The sequence below is a fragment of the Ruditapes philippinarum genome, unplaced genomic scaffold, assembly GCF_026571515.1.
Source record: "Ruditapes philippinarum isolate M1 unplaced genomic scaffold, ASM2657151v2 ctg369_1_1_1_1, whole genome shotgun sequence".
In the NCBI taxonomy this organism is placed as follows: Eukaryota; Metazoa; Mollusca; class Bivalvia; order Venerida; family Veneridae; genus Ruditapes; species Ruditapes philippinarum.
In genome coordinates this window covers 1-10399 of record NW_026855620.1, presented here as the reverse complement: position 1 = coordinate 10399, position 10399 = coordinate 1, and the positions used below count along the sequence as shown (strand labels likewise).

Here is a 10399-nt window from a genome sequence, read left to right as displayed (position 1 = left end):
TAATTTATGATTTCATTCTTGACTTCGAGATATACGATAGGAGTTTTATAAAGAATATTTCATGAAACCGTGTTGTAGTCTAATCCTCGTATATGTTTGGTGTGTTAATAATCAGACTGTACTCATATATAGTCCTCTAAATATCCTCTATAGTCTGTCCCTAGAATAAAAACATTTTCCACTTTTGTCAAAGGAATTGCACTCAGACTAGAGCTTAAATATTATTTTTTTGAAGAAACAAATACTTCATCTACTGTAAAAAAATCAGAAAGAATTATAATATAGTTCTCACAAAATAAAAAGAAAAACAAATGTTGAATAAAATTCAGGATAAAGATAAACCCATATTGCCTTTAAAAGAAATATCCTCCAAATCCGCTAGATGACTATTTTTATGAAACGGGACTGGTATTAACATGAATTTATCCTGTCCATAAAACGTAAACTATTTCCTATTTGTTGAACATGGTCACTGTCAGAGGGAATAATATAAAAAAAATCAAATACATACAAATATTTTATGCAAAGGTCGGATTAAGCAAAAGGACTTTGTTGTTTATAGTGGTATTCTGATGGCAACATATTGCTGATGATCGATCATCATGTCAAAAACTGTTAAATATTACTTTATTCTATGTATTTCGCTTTTACTTATTGGTATTTCGAAGACTTGTGCGAAATAAGTATATTTAATTTTTCTCTTGCCCTTTGGTTAAGTGGACTTGAGGAATCCAAATAGAGCTTTCAAAAGCCACTAAAATCCAAATTCTTGCCGTCTCATCTTAGAAATAGTTCCATCTTTTAATTTAAACATAGAGGATCCTCTAGGCTACACATCTGCGACGTTTTGATATCAGAGTTTATAAAACATCTTTGACTCTCCACCATTGTTTGCATTTAACATGTGTTCAATTTAATTAAGACATTTGTGATAAAGCATTGCAGAAACAAAGGGCGATCAATTACTTGGTATACAAATCTTTAAAACATGTTTCATGTAACAGATTAACGAGGCAGCTTACGAAAAGTAATTAACATGAAGAAAGGATCTGGTATTTTGTGTTTTACTAAGTTCGATGTTCAGTTTTGAAGATCACGTGTTTGCTTTGGTGAATTGGTCGAAACCTTAGATTTATTCTCGTTTTATGTTTAAGACATGTTAAATGGATAAGAACAATGTCAAAACATTAAGGTCACCTGTTTGATATAATAAATTGTTATATAATCCAACAGACTTATAAGATAATAAAAAATATGGTATCAAATCATAGAAATACAGTCTGCCAAATTAGTTTGGCATATTTGATCAAAATAAATACAAAAGTACTAGACTTAATCTGACTCATTAATGTTAACGTTGGAAATAAATACTAGTTGACATGCTCTGATATGGACGTGTTTTTGCATGTAGCTAAGCATTCACCTTTGTTGTATCCATTAACAACAAATCATCGCATTTGCTTAATTTATATTTTAATTTATACAGGTATTGTAATATCAATTATCGCAGCTGAACTTTTATTTCAACACACAATCTAACTTTATAGTATCAAATATTGAAGGAAAGCCATAGAGTTAAATACACGGTTTATTGAAATATCATTAAAGTGGTCACGTGAATTAAAATATTAAGTTTTATTTGTGATAATTTTGTCTGAATACCACTGAAAATTAATTCATCTCTAACTTTTTGCATTGTGTTACTTCCTAATTATATTTCCAAAATGTAAATGAAATCAAAATTAATCATAAAATAGAGAAATACAGAATCCCTAAAGAAAGCCTAACACGACAACATTGAAAATGTTACAGGCTCGGTTAAAAAATATCAATACAACAGGCATGCTTAAAAGCAAATCCTTAACATGTTTGTTTGATTGAGTTTTACATCACACCGACTCTGGCGGGGGTTCGATCCCCGGGAGATGCTTTGGTAGTTCAGCGCGGAGGAAGGTAGTCTAGTACTGGTGTAACTCTCCAGGAATGATGGTTAGGAAACTACCCGCCTATATGACTGAAATACTGTTGGGAAAAGGCGTAAAATGAAACAAACAAAAAAACATCACACCGACACCGTATAAGTCATATTGCGACGTTCCAGCTTTACTGGAGGAGAAAGACTTCGGCTTCCGTCCGAACGGGCACCTGAGTAGAACCTCCGACGTTCCGTAAGCTAGCTGGAAAGCTTCTTTACATGAAAGAATTCAAAGTCCCTGTCGGGATTCGAATCCACAGCGGTGAAGGACAAGAAGTTTTAAGTCAGTTGGCCACGGACGCCCCCCCCCCCCCCGAATCCTGAACAGAAACATAATTTTTTCTGGAAAACTGAAGATTGTGCTTTGAAATTTTGAAAAACAAGGAATTCATGCGTGTACCTACTTTCGTTGAAATATCAAACAGTTAAAGTTAAACATAAAAAAGATTAGTTGCAACATCTGCTACAGCAAAATCCATACACATGTCAATTAAAGAAACTTTGAGTGACTTTAAAATGTATCGTTGAGATGTTCATGTAATTTGAATGTCAAAGTTGTCATTTTTATCATCGATCGTGTACCAACTGTTCTATAATGTACAACAAACTATGAAACAGATTATTTTGACTTTTCTGTCTTAAATGCAAAAGCAAATAATATCACAAGCTTGATACATGAGAATCGAACTTACAGTCACCAGCTATGTGACATACTGGCGACACGTTACCACTTAGCCAAAATTAAATGATATTTTATAGTACTTGAGGTAGGTTTTTACGCATGCGTAACATTCATTCTTTTGAATGTCATCATGTGGGCTGAAGAAAAGTATTGCATTTCTTAAGTAAGTTTTGTTTATAAAATTGATTTTTGATGTAAAGGCAAAGTCCAGATGCAAGAACTTCCGAACATTTACATTTGTTAAACAAGAAAGAAAATTCAATTGAACCCGCTTTTGATTCAAACACGCAATTACTGGCTTACAAAAATATAACGCAGTGCTGTAAATTTGTGCAGTAATGTCTAAAAATATTTTGTTCACGGGAATATCTTCATCTTTATTATGTCAATGATATGTTTTATGTTCTGTATTCAAGTTTGTTTGATTGAGCAAAAAACAAAATTCCCCACATACCTGGACAATGATCTGAATCTATGACACACTATTCAATATTGGAGATAACGAAGATTTTGTGTAAAGTATTTAACCCTTTAACTGAACTGGTTAGGACATTGTCTTAGAGTGAGGTACGTGATGCTTGTGAACTGAAGTGCCAGAAGTGTATCCAATATCTGAGACGCTTGCAGATACGTCTTCGCAACTTAAGGATGCTTGTGAGAATGTAGGATAAACCTGATCAGTGAAAATGCCTCCTAAACGTAGTTCTCCCATGTTCATTTTACTAGAAACCACATCGCTCGCAGACAGCCTTCGACCGATTAATGCCACAGTGATAGTAATTTGGGATTTTCTTATGAAGTAACATCCACAAAAAAGAATTTACGATGTCGAATATATTTTAATAGGCTGAACAAAATAGCCTCCCTAACTTAAAATACATAAACATTCAAACATTAAAATTTGCACCTTACTAGAACTGCCACTATGATGGCGTGAATACCCCCGCATACCACTTTGTCAGAATCAACAGTGGCCATTTAGAGCTGAAGGACAACCTCCCTGCCAAATCTGAGGTTACTAAGCCAGTGCATTGCTAAGTTATGTATTCTACATGCTTCAAATGTGAAAATGTCAAAATCCATACATTGCGGACAGGACATTCTTTTGCAATTGAGAAGAAAAGCTTTTTTTGTCAAGGTCCCTGTGACCTTGACCTTTGACCCAGTGACCTCAAAATCAATAGGGGTCACCTTATAGTCATGATCAACATCCATGCCAAATATGTTGACTGTGGGTTAAAGGAATCTTAAGTTAATGGGTGGACAAACTTTTTGAAGTCAAAGTCCCTATTACCTTGACCTTTGATCCAGTGACCTCAAAATCAAAAGGGGTCATCTACTAATCATGACTAACCTCCATTCCAAATATGAAGACTGTTGGTCATAGGAATCTTAAGTTATTGGGCGGACAAGCTTTTGAAGTCAAGGCCCCTGTGACCTTTGACCTGGTGACCTCAAAATCAATAGGGGTCATCTACTAATCATGGCTAACCTCCATGCCAAATATGAAGACTGTGGGTCAAAGGAATCTTAAGTTATAGGGCGGACAAGCTTTTTGAAGTCAAAGCCCCTGTAACCTTGACCTTTGACCTGGTGACCTCAAAGTCAATAGGGGTCATCTACTAATGATGACTAACCTCCATGCCAAATAAGAAGACTGTGGGTCAAAGGAATCTTAAGTTATAGGGCGGACAAGCTTTTTGAAGTCAAAGCCCCTGTAACCTTGACCTTTGACCTGGTGACCTCAAAGTCAATAGGGGTCATTTACTTATCATGACTAGCCTCCATGCCAAATATGAAGACTGTGGGTCAAAGGAATCTTAAGTTATTGGTCGGACAAGCTTTTTGAAGTCAAGGCCCCTGTGACCTTGACCTTTGACCTGGTGACCTCAAAGTCAATAGGGGTCATCTACTAATCACGACTTACCTCCATGCCAAATATGAAGACTGTGGGTCAAAGGAATTTTAAGTTATTGGGCGGACAAGCTTTTTGAAATCAAAGCCCCTGTGACCTTGACCTTTGACCTGGTGACCTCAAAATTATTAGGGGTCATTAACTAATCATGACTAACCTCCATGCCAAATATGACGACTGTAGGTCAAAGGAATCTTAAGTTATTGGGTGGACAAGCTTTTTGAAGTCAAGGCCCCTGTGACCTTGACCTTTGACCTAGTGACCTCAAAATCAATAGGGGTCATCTACTAATCATGACTAACCTGCATGCCAAATATGAAGACTGTGGGTCAAAGGAATCTTAAGTTATTGGGCGGACAATAAAAAACCGACGGACGGCCGGTTGGCCGGACAGCCGGACGGACAAGCTGATTCCAGTATACCCCCCTTACAACTTTGTTGTGCGTGGGTATAAAAATTATTTATGGAAAAGCTATAATAAAGAGGTACTTTTATCACTCATTCAATCTGATTTTCTAAAGTCTGAGCAATCGATGAAGTCTTGAGGTACAATGATTTTAACGTTTGTCATGAATGTCATTCTGTAATGAGTCATAGAAAGCAGAAAGCAAGAACAATGGGCTTTTATTCTAATTTTCGATAATTTGTGTATTATTCATCAAATATCAAGAAAGTAATGTTTCATTCTGAACTAAGAAAAGTTTCAAAGAGCAAATACCGAAAAGGACACAATAGTCTTTGTTCAACACTGCCCGTTATACTAATATATATCAACATTTTGCTTTTTGCTTTACAAATGTAATTATATCTGCATATAAATTCTTACATCCATTGTCTGCCTGACGTTGAATAATTTTTTCCTGTCGGTCCGTCCAAACAACTCCATAGGGTTTTCAGGCCAAAAATAATCATTTAATTTATTCCGTAAAATATCGTGTAAGGTCTCGTTGCCATATTTTCTGACAAAAATACATATAAAGGTAATTATCCGTCATTAATCAAAAGACTGTCATGGGTTCAATGTGTATTTATATATTATCAAATATTAATAAATTTATTCATTATTTATATATTTTACACGGAAAGTTTATATTAAATTAGCATTATCCATTCCTCAGTCAGGCAGTCAGTCCGTCAGTCTGTCTTATAAAACTAGTATGGTTGTCGACGGTTTAAAGGTTGTCTGCCCATTTGATTGTACGGTGTAAATATGACATTAGGCGGTGAATATCACATCATATTCCATAGTTCACTAGTCAATATTTTGTATGATGAGATCATTGTTGACAGCTGCAGGCTTTGTCACTTAACATGTACGGTTAGATTGCCAAACTTGTAATTTATTAAATCATGGTTAAACATCCGCATGAACACATCTGCGGATGTTTCTTAATTCAAAATTTCAACGTTTCCATGTAAAAAAATGTTGAATTCTGCTTAAGCCGGTACAAGGGGACATAGACGTAACTTTGTACCTGACAGTACCGTCCATGAATAGGCTGAATCAAACCGAGCTTGTAATTTTTTACAGTTTTGTCGTTTTGAACTTTCTTTAGGGATTCTTATTGTTCCCCCACTTTAGGTGCACCTGGGTAGTTTTGTTATTTTGTTATTCCCTTGACTTATAAGGGTTAGGGTTAGGGATAATGGCTCAATCAAACCGAGCCTGCAACATTTTCAATTTTGCCGTGTTGGGCTTTCTTTAGGGATTCTGTTTTTATCTATTTTATAGTAGTATTAATTTGCAATTTTCAACTTGTTCATGCATAGCTCAAAAAGTATTTGACTTGTAGGCCTGAAAGTATACAAGAATGTTGGTCAGCATGTGTTCTTATGTACATTGGGGTTTGCTTGCGGATTTATTCAGTATTTGTAAAATTCTTGCCCTTTACTCAGTAAAAAAAAATTAGTTATCAACTTGTGGCACATGTAGTCCAACAAATATTTGACTTAGAGTCATTAAATTGACAGAACAGTGGCGAGTGGGGGCACCCGTGTCCTATTTCACACATTTCTAGTTTTATAAATTCCATGATGTATTATTTATATATAGTTATCATCAATTATGGTTATTTTGATTACAGATACAAATAACAAAGTGTGTATATAATTTGTAACAAATGGTATTCTTATCAATAGCTTATACAGGATCATACATTTCATATTTGTTTAGAGGGAAATAGCCGTGTAAGATTGTAATGGTTTAAATTAATTAAGTATTTACCCCTTAACATATCTAATTTTCATTAAAATGCAACATTTGAACAAATTGTCATTGTGTTGATGGAATCATGATGCTAAATGTTTTGAAAAGCTATGTTTTTGTGAGCATAAATATGTTGTGTTATTCACATAAACGTGCCCCTCACCGCTCTGACAACAGTTTAGCAAGAAGGCAACAACATTGTATGAGTAACGTACATCTTGTTATGAGCTGAAGTGTTTTTTGAAATATTGAATATTTAGCTGACGATATCGAATATCCTTTTGTGATGTATAAAGAAAAATAGTACACTTCAAACCACTTGCCCTTCACTGCTGTAGTTCGAATCCCGACAGGTACTTATGATTCTTTCATATGAAGAATTTATCCAGCTAGCTTACCGAACGTCGATGGTTCTACTCAGGCGTTCGTGCCTGAAATAATGTACGGAAGGACACCTAAGGTCTTCCTCCACCAGTAAAGGTGGAACGTAACCATGTGACCTATAATGTGTCGGTGTGACGTAAAACCCAATTAAACAAACAAACAAACATATACATAAACGTCTATGAATAGCTAAAGTGTGGCTGATCATTTTGAAGGGTTACATCTGAAAAACGTTGATAACTGTCTCTGATTTCATGATCGTTCATATCACATTCATATGTTATATTTCAATAGAGCTTTTGATATTAAGAAAAAAAAATTGATTTATATTTTTATAGTTTAACAAGCATTGTCATACCAACCATTGTTGCAATTAGCTTAAAATGCATACATAGACCACTCATCTCATATACTTCTTTTGTTGTTTCTTGGCAACAATTGTTTATATATCGTTACTTTATGGATATTACATGTTTTCTGAAGGAACTGAAAGAAAAAAAGACTCATTTTAATATAAAATATGGTAAACAAGATCAACAAGGAAAGGCGGCGTTCAATGAACGCAACCCCCATATGACCCAGCAACAAGAACTAGTGGCAAAGAGCCCAGGCGGGCCCCAAACGAAAACAGGACAGGGCACAAGTCAGCATGAACAATTTAATCACTAAATGATAAATAATTTGTTACTGATTAGGAATTAAAAGAAAACAAATAAATGATTGAACAACAGGCCCAGAAAGTCAAAGGGCACAGGGAAGGGGACAGGAGACTGGGGAAGGGGGAAGGGGGGGTTAATAAAAGAAATAAAAACTAGGGGTGAAGGGGGAAGATACTTACCGTAGACGAGAAAACAACAAGAGACAGCATAATAATGACTGCTGGGGAGTTTAAACCGGTTAATGGTGCACCAAACCTCGCTCTTAGCCCCACCATGTTCCTATAAACGAGACAGTGTAAATAAATTTAATCCCCGCCAAGTGAAATTCTAACAGTTGTTATGGTCACAAAAGGTTAAATAAGTAAAACACCAAAATGATCATGTAGAAACATATAAAAGTAAACCTAATGACCATAACAAAAGTACTCAATGTCCTAAATGAAGACAGAACAACAAGAAAATCACCTACAAGGACCCGACGAAGCAAGGCAGAAGACGAACATTAAAACAATTCAGTCCCAAAGGGCTTTAAGAACTATCCATCATAGAGTCTCCCACTTGGTTTGTCAGATGTAATCAAAAGAGGAAAGCGTAGTGTCCAACTGTAAAAGGCTTGAACACTTAACATGCAGTATGTCTTAAAATAGCAGGGTCATAACCTCTTTTAATAAAACGTTTAATGATTTTAGTAAAAACAGCAGAAAAATTACCATGACCCAAAATCTTACGAAGTTTGTAAATCACCTCGCCATGAAAACAAGGCTGGCTGATCCCTTGTCACAGAAGAGTTCTTAAATCACAATTGAAATTAGAAATTAAATCAAAGTTACGTTTGTAAAATTTAGTAAAATATTTCCGTACTTTATGATAGCGGCAGCCCTGTTTTAGAAGCTTGTTGGCAATAAATATATTCCGCTCGTTGAAATCCTTTACGCTGACACAAGCTATAGCGAATCTAATTAACTGAGAAACATATACCCCGTAAGATGTTGCATGGGGTACGTCTCCATCTAAATGTGGATAATTAACTATACAAAAGTCAAAGTCATCTCTTTTATCATAGATTTTTTTGTGAATAGAATTGATGTTGATAGTTATATGAAGATCCAAAAATGATGTACTAAAATTTCAAGAGTTCGGTTTATTAAGTTGTAGTTCATGCGGATAAATGTCAGACACCATTTGATCAAAATAAGAATTATCTAAATTAAAAATTTCATTGAGGTATCTGGAAGTATTATTAAATGCGACAATGACATCTTGTTGTTTATCTTCAGTGAGACTCAACATTAAGTCTCTTTCATAGCAATACAAAAACAAATCGGCGACCAGGGGTGCACAATTAGTACACATAGGAATTCCTATGATCTGTTTAAATAGGGTATTACCAAACATGACATAAATATTGTCTAACAGCAAAGAGAGTGCTCTTCAAACTTCGTCACAGGTCCACATAGTATAATGTTTAACAATACCGTTAGTAAAAAAAGCTTTGTTAGAATTTCATGCAAAAGTTTTCTGAATTAGGGAAATTAGTTTATCATTGATTTATATATGTGGCAACGTTGAATAAAGTGTAGAAAAATCGTATGTACTGACAGTTGAAGCTTGAAAGTTCTTAATTTTGAATTTATCCAAGATTTCACCAGAATTATAAATTGATTAATTTATGTTTCGGAAAAGGAATAATATAACTTTCTATTTCATGCATGTCACACTTATGTCGTTACTAATGTGATAAATAAATAAAACAAAGAAAAATACTTGTTGTAAACTTACTTTCGGTTATTAAGTTGCTTAATACATTTGTCCCATTTTAAATAGGCTGATACAAAGTATACGATGCAGTACTTATGTACATAATGCAAAATTTTAAGCATTAATTTAAAATGTTCATTTCTTTTCGATAATAACACACGCATCTAGCCCTCAACATATATTATTTGCATGTATTAAAGGCATGTTTAATGGAAAGCCACTAAAGCAATTTAAATATATATTGTTTAATCATGAGTAAATGACATATTTACTATTTCATGATCAATCTTTTTTATTACTGAACTTTAAAGCACAATATTGGATTAAAATATTTTGAATGGCAAAACAAGGATTATCATTTATCTTACATTGAATAGGTTCTTTGTCATACTGATAGGGATGTTGCACTTTGACAGTATCTGTTATGAACAGACGTAACAAACCGAATCTGTAGTCTAAATGATTTTTATTGCTTCCGATTTAAACTTTATGCTATGTCAAAAAATATGAAGCATCCGTTAATTTAAATAATCCTCGTAGATATTTATATGCACTTTATTTAACGTTTGGCTTTATGAATATGTATGAAGTTTGAATTAATAAGATAATTGTTTCATTAATTAATCAACGTTAATCACAATACAAATTTTCCTGTCGTTTGCAGAAGAAATATTTTATGTTTTTTTTTTATTATTCTGAGTAATGTTGCCTGTACATTCCCTAGTCAAACCATACAAGTGTGAAATTACTTCAGTTACAAAACAGCTTTATGTTATTCTATATTCCAAAAGATCAGGACTTTTATGTTTTGAGATCAGGG

The 10399-nt window shown here is 34.3% G+C and overlaps 1 long non-coding RNA gene across 1 annotated transcript; it reads right to left on the bottom strand.

Annotated features, from left to right (window-relative positions):
* Positions 1-221: 221 nt before the first annotated feature.
* On the bottom strand, positions 222-10385 carry LOC132743906 (uncharacterized). The gene is made up of 3 exons (XR_009627632.1): positions 9948-10385; positions 8001-8100; positions 222-7648 (listed from the first exon to the last, which is right to left on the bottom strand). It is a non-coding gene; the product is annotated as an uncharacterized LOC132743906 (long non-coding RNA).
* Positions 10386-10399: the final 14 nt, after the last annotated feature.